Source organism: Capsicum annuum, chromosome 3 (genome assembly GCF_002878395.1).
Source record: "Capsicum annuum cultivar UCD-10X-F1 chromosome 3, UCD10Xv1.1, whole genome shotgun sequence".
In the NCBI taxonomy this organism is placed as follows: Eukaryota; Viridiplantae; Streptophyta; class Magnoliopsida; order Solanales; family Solanaceae; genus Capsicum; species Capsicum annuum.
The window spans coordinates 19,789,415-19,796,251 of record NC_061113.1 but is presented as its reverse complement, the minus strand read 5'-3'; positions in this window follow the sequence as shown (position 1 = coordinate 19,796,251).

Below are 6,837 nucleotides of genomic sequence, written 5' to 3'. Positions count from 1 at the left end.
TAAGGAAAGGACTGACTAAGTAACATGAGATAACTGGGCATGAATTCATGAAAACTATATTATCTAAGAATGCAATACCAAACGTATAACATGATTCTAAAATAGCTGGTAAACTGAGGTACTGAAATACTGATAACTGAATAGCTGATAATAGTATGCTATGGACAAAAAAAACTAAAATTGAACTGAGTTACTGATCTGATTACTAGACTGAGACTATAACTGAGACTGTAACTAAGACAGTAACTGAGACTGTAATTGAAACTATAACTGTAACTGAGACTATAACTAAAACTATAATTGAGACTGAATACTGATACTGATAATTGAATAACTGATAGCTTTGATTACTTATAACTGAGTTACTTATAACTGGGTGACTGTTTCTGACAGTCCTGATTCTATAGAACTAAACTGAGTTCTATACTGAGATGGGTTACTATTTTTGACAGTTCTAATTTTATAGAAGTGAACTGAGTTCCATATTGAGTCTAACACGAAAACTATAACTATGGGAAGTAATTATCTAACTAATATGCCCCACTCTGAATGGATTAAGGTCCAACCTATAACCCCAACTGGAAGGGTGTCAGTACCGTGCCACGGGTACAAATACTGGCTTTGTGGATCCACTGAATGTCGTCCCGAAGGACTAAGGGTCATCCTTAACTGAAAGGTTCCCTAATGAGAACGGTGTTACCCTAACTAGTTGATAAACACCTTATCAACCCTCAACTGGCAGGTTGATATCTCAACCTACGTTGTCTATGTAGTTCTGAAACTAAGGGACTGCTACTAAAGGCCACACCCTCTACTGGCAGGTGAGCCTTCATCCCTAGGTTCACTCGATGCTGAGTCTTACTCCCAACTAGATAGACACTGAACTGAACACTAGACTATTCTAGGCTTGACTAAACTATTACTGATCGTGTTAGCTGACTGAACTGGACTGAGTTCACTGAGTTCTGTTAACTGACTGAGTTCACTAAGTTTTATTAACTGACTGAGTACTGCTATTCTTGACCTTTTACTGGGACTATTCTATATCTACAGAAACTAAGTAAACAGCTAGATTTTGGGTAATAAATACCCCCAGGACTCGATAGCATAAATGATAAAACCTAGCAATTCTTGAAAGCATAGCCATAGGCAATTGTTCACAATTCACTCACTGAGACATTTTATCAAACGCTTGGAGGTTATGGACTTGTACATGAGTGAGAACACATGGTAACATGTCATGATTACCCTATTCAATTCACATGGGCATTCTATCAAGCACGTGGAGATTAATACTTTAACATAGGGCAATTCGCCAAACACATGAGAATCATGAACTTGGACATAGGAATATCTTAAACACGGGAGCATGATTACATAACTAAAATCATGAATTGGAAAATTCACATGTAATTCGCTTGAAATAGGACATGGGTGTTTCACCAAAACATGTAAAGTTCATAGCTTGAACGTAAGAATGTCTTAAACATGAGGGAACAATAGAGTTACATGCAAAATTCATAACTTGGGGATTCATCTTGAAATTGATTTAGCATGATATGGGAATTTCATCAAACATGTGGAAGGCATGAATTTAAAACATGGGAATATCGCTAAACATCATGAATTTAGGATTTATCATGGAATTTACTTCAATAAAGCATGGAAAATTCAAATTCATAGAATGAGGAATTTAAAATCTTGCATGAAATCATACATGGGCTGAATTGAATTAAAAACATCATGAAAAAATAAAATTCAATATTTCTTGAACATTCAAAATACCATAATAATGAAAAATTCATTCTTTAATTAAAAGAAAAGAGTTTTTGGGCTCCATGGGTGAAAGAGGACCCATGGATGAAATCCCACATACCTTAAAGCTTTAATCTTGAAGGAGAAGCACAATCTTAAAAGCATTCTTGAATTACAAAACTTGAGTTCTTGCTTTTCTTGAAGAAAAATTGATGTTCTTGGTGTTTTTGAGGAGGCTAGAGTTTTTCTTTGAGATAAAAGATGAATAATTGAGTGTATATTGCTGCGGGCTAAAATTAAGTGTTATGTGCGGATATGGGTGAGGAGAAGTGACCAAAGTGACCCTAGACCCTTTATAAACTGGATTAGCGTGTGAAACAGTTCCGTAACGCACTGGCCGACACGTCGCTATCACGTCTGCTTACTGCCTCACACAGAAAATGCCATAACTTTTCGCTCAGGTATCGAATTAAGGCAAAATTGGTATCGTTGGAAATCTAATTCAATTATCTACAACTTGGTGGGTCTTGAGTTGCAAAATTCTATGTGGATAAAAATTTATACAAGTTTAAAGTAAACCCTTGTAGAATCGAATGTCAAACTTTGGACGAATCAAAGGCGCTAAGCTCAACTTTGTTCTAAGTGATTCTTATGAACATTTTTCACCTCAAAAGAGAATCAAACGTGAGGATAAATATCATGAAAATCATATTTTTATGTTAATCATTAGATTATAGCTTATACGTGTAGAACAACGATTCAAAGATTAGCCTGAAAATATGGGGTATTACATTCATCTTCTGCTTCTTATTCCACCACATCATCTGAAACAGTTTTGCCCAAACAAGGACCAGGTAACACTTTACCACTTCTAGTGGTAATAGACATGCATGAGTTATTATTCCTTGGGTTTTACATAGTATCACTAGGCAATGTTCCACTCTTCCTCTGATTGAACGCCGCCGACAACTTATTCATCTATTGCTCCAATTGCTTAATAGATGTGGAATGTGAATCAACTAATTGACTCATCATCAATAAGTCACCTTTTATCTCCCTATTTATCTCCCTAACTCCAACATTTGTTGATTCTACTCCTTTCAGTAATTTAGCCATCATATCCTCCATCGGCATCTTTCCAGAGCTAGTCGCAGCAGTATCACGACTTTCTTGTGGTACATATAAACCACTCTTATTAGTCTTGTTCTTCCAGATGCCTTAGTAACGATCTCTATAACTAGCCTTGTCATAGTAATTCCGACCTTGACTTCCTTGGATATTGCCTCGGAAACCCCCTTGATTATTCAAATAGTTCGCTTCCTCCTCAGAATCTGATTCAGCTCCTCTACTGTGTGACCCCATAGCTTTTACCTTTTCTAACTTCCCTAATAGTAGATGTTTTGTAAGTAAATTCATTTGTGTTTTCATGTGAGTTATATCCTGATCATGCTCCTCTTCTCTTTTGTGCTGCTCTGTTGATATTACACTAGACCCAGTATTGCTTGCTACCTCAAAATCCCTGGTATACCAAGCTCTACTTGTCTTATTCATTATTTCTAACATCTCTGCAACCTCAGTAAAAGTGAGCTCCATAAAAGCTCCTCCAGCAGTATTATCTACAATCGACTTTGTAAGTGAATTCAAAGCTCTGTAGAATATTTTCATCAAGTGTTCATCAGTATCTTGTGGTTTGGGCATTGAGTCAACTTCTTTTTAAACCTCACCTAAGTTTCATGTAAGGCTCCATTAGGCAGTTGCCTAAAGTTGCTAATCTTATCCCTTAACTGTAATATTCTGGAAGGTGGAAATAACCTTTCTAGGAAAGCTTCTTTCAGTTGCCTCCAGTTTGTTATAGAATTGGGTGCTAGCTTATTTAGCCACAGATTTGCCTCCCCAGACAGATACAGTGGAAATAATCTTAGACGTATGGCATTCTGTACCACTCCAGGATTATCAAACGACTTATAAATAGTGATAAAATTCACCAAATATAGATTCAGATCATCACCCCGGTAACCCACCAAATAGTCCTTTCAAGTTGAGTAGCTCGATTATAGTGCTAATAATATTAAATTTTACTCAGGAGATAGTGGTGGTGGAATAATTGCCCCTGTAGCTCCAGCTCCATCTAAATCAGCATCATCCTTTTTATCTAGGGCAAAATGCATTGCAGGCTGTTGGTGCATTCTACCTCTTGCTTGTCGATTTTGATTTATTGGTACAAAATTCTCAACACGTTGCCTATTCGTCGGATCAACTAACTCATCATCACCCAAATCCTCATCATCAGCATTGGTTACACGCCAAGGTAATCCAGCATTCTGTTGGTTGATTTGAGCATTAGCCAAAGTGGCTAATCTTTCAGCCTTTTGTTGATCAGTCATTCTCCCGATTAGTTGAGGTTCTGGGTTGACAGGTAATAATGGTTCTCCTGACCTCCTGGTTCGTGGCATATACAATCAAAATCCTGAAATGATCAAAAATGACAAATAAAAGCAAATTAGGAAACTTGACTAAGAGTTAATTAACACACATATACTTAATTGACAATCGTATTCCTCGACAACGGCGCCAAAATTTGATACGCCAAAATTACAACTCTCTTACAAGAGTGTAAGAGATCATTGTCAAATATATAACCTAACTAGGTTGGGGTCGAATCGCACAGAGAATATGGTGCTAATTAAGTTATATGCAGATTAGTTGACTTTTAATCATTTGTTTGCGTAAAACAAAAGCGGGTCAAATTCAGTTCACAAATTAATAGTTTCAGTTTAAACAAAATGAGATATGCCTAGTAGTCTTTGAATTCAGAGAAATAACAAGTTAGGGTTATGTCCACCTTGTAGCTTTCTATACTTTATATTATTGGGTTTTACGAATTCATACATGCATCATGCTTACAGAGAAACACATTTAATAACTTAATCCTAGTTTTCTCAACCATCAAGGACTAATTCACTTTAGTTCTCTCGAATCAAAAGTGTTTTCAATAACGATACGAAACCTCCAAGTTGTTAATCCTATTAAGGCACTAATGTGTAAATAGAGATTGGAAACTCTATATTCTTGTCACGACTCTCTTTTTCAAACATCAACCTTTCTATTCAAGAAAGTTGTGTTTTATGGTGCACTCTCCATGTTTGCAACCACGAGAATTCAATATAAACGAAGAGAGTAGGATGTAAGGAAATCAATGCATAACGAATTCAAAAACCCAAAGTAATAAATTGTATGTTATAAGGCTTCCATAACCCTAACTAAGAAACTTAGCTACTCATGAATAAAAAGGGAACCAAAATAGTAATGTTCATCATACCAAAATGTCAAAAGAAATTGTTTTGATGGAATTGTATGTTATCAAAATGAATACGCTTTTTCTCCTAGTGTTAAGCCGTCACTCTCAATTCAAAAGATACAACATAGTACGTGAATGATCAGCTTGAGGTATTTTTAGTAACTTTTCTCTCTAATTGCCCTCTAAGTCCTTAGACGTAATCTAAATGACTAAATAGTCTTGGGACATAGTTTTAGGCGCTACATTCCATCCAACATGCTACTTTTGCTTGTGTCCAATGCCATCCGCAATCCATGGCCCCTTTATGTCTCCATCTACCTCATTTACACCTGAAACCATGCTAATCACATATGTTAGCTCAATTACATAAAAAGTGGAATAAAAACATAAGAAACTAGGCACTTTATTCTCAAAACTTAGCTAAAATATGGGTAAGTTATGGTGCTTAGGCGTATAAATACACCCAAGATTAATAATGTATCAGGAACATTATGTATTGCATTTAAGATTTTTCAAGAATTTTAATAATTATGAAAAGAGTTCGAATAGAGAGTATTTAGCTCCAAAAAATTACAAATTATGTAACTTTTTTATTAAATTATGAAATTTAAAGAAAATTTATGAGCAATTAGAATTGGGATGGGAGGTTTATTTTTTTAGTTGTTTCAAGGGAAGTTAGATTTACAAATATAAAGATTGAGTTGAAATTATATACACTATCGATCTTTCATGTTTATCTATAAAGGAATGATTTTGAAGAAACCGCTCCTAGAAGAAGTTTGATACAATCATTTTTTGACTGCTTTTTCTCAATCAAAATAAGTGTCATCTTGATACAAATTACGTCAAAATATAATGTATTATTTACTAAATTATCTCTATTTAATAAATGTCTCTTTTAAACTGAACATTATTAAGAACATAAATTATAAGAATATAGTTGAAAAATATACTCTCTCTGTCACTTTTAATGATCCACTATTTCAAAAAATAAATTTTTAATTTTTACTTATCACTTTTAACATATCAAGAAAAGATAATTAATTTTTTTCATATTTTACTTCAACACTAGTTAAGTATTTTTCAAATCATTTTTCACGGCCTAATACTAAAAGCAATTAATGGGGGTAATAGGACAAGATAATCACATTATCATTATTTTTTAATGTGTGTGCCAAGTTCAAATGTGACAAGTCAAAAATAAACAAATAAAGTACTAACTAATTTTTATCTTAAATTTTAAAAAAGACACTTATTTTTAGATAAAAAAGATTTACTAGGTGATACTTATTTTAAGACGGAGAGAGGGAGTATTATATACACCAAAAGGCACATAATAGGCTTCCACCAACCCTCTTTTAAAAAGGCATTCTCATTGATCAAAGGCATGAAATGGTCGAAAAAATTGTTATTTTAAAGTTTAAACCACGGGGAAGAAAGGGCCCATTATTCCAAAGCAAATGATGATGAGCTTGGCACTAACATTCCAAACTTGACCATCTTTAGATTGGAGTATAACTTTTAACTCCAATAAATCTCTGAAAATTAGACCTTAATGGAGTCATTATTCCTTATCCAATAAAGAAGTTGTTGATGAGATTAATTTGCAAAGCAACAAGCTTTATTTGGCTCCACTTTTTAAAGAATTCCACCACAATGAGTTTGTTTAGCAAAAAAGAATGACCCAATCAATCATTTCATTCATGAATTCCATACTCTTAATCAACTCCTAAGTTGTGGATTCATATATATATATATATATATATATATATATATATATATAT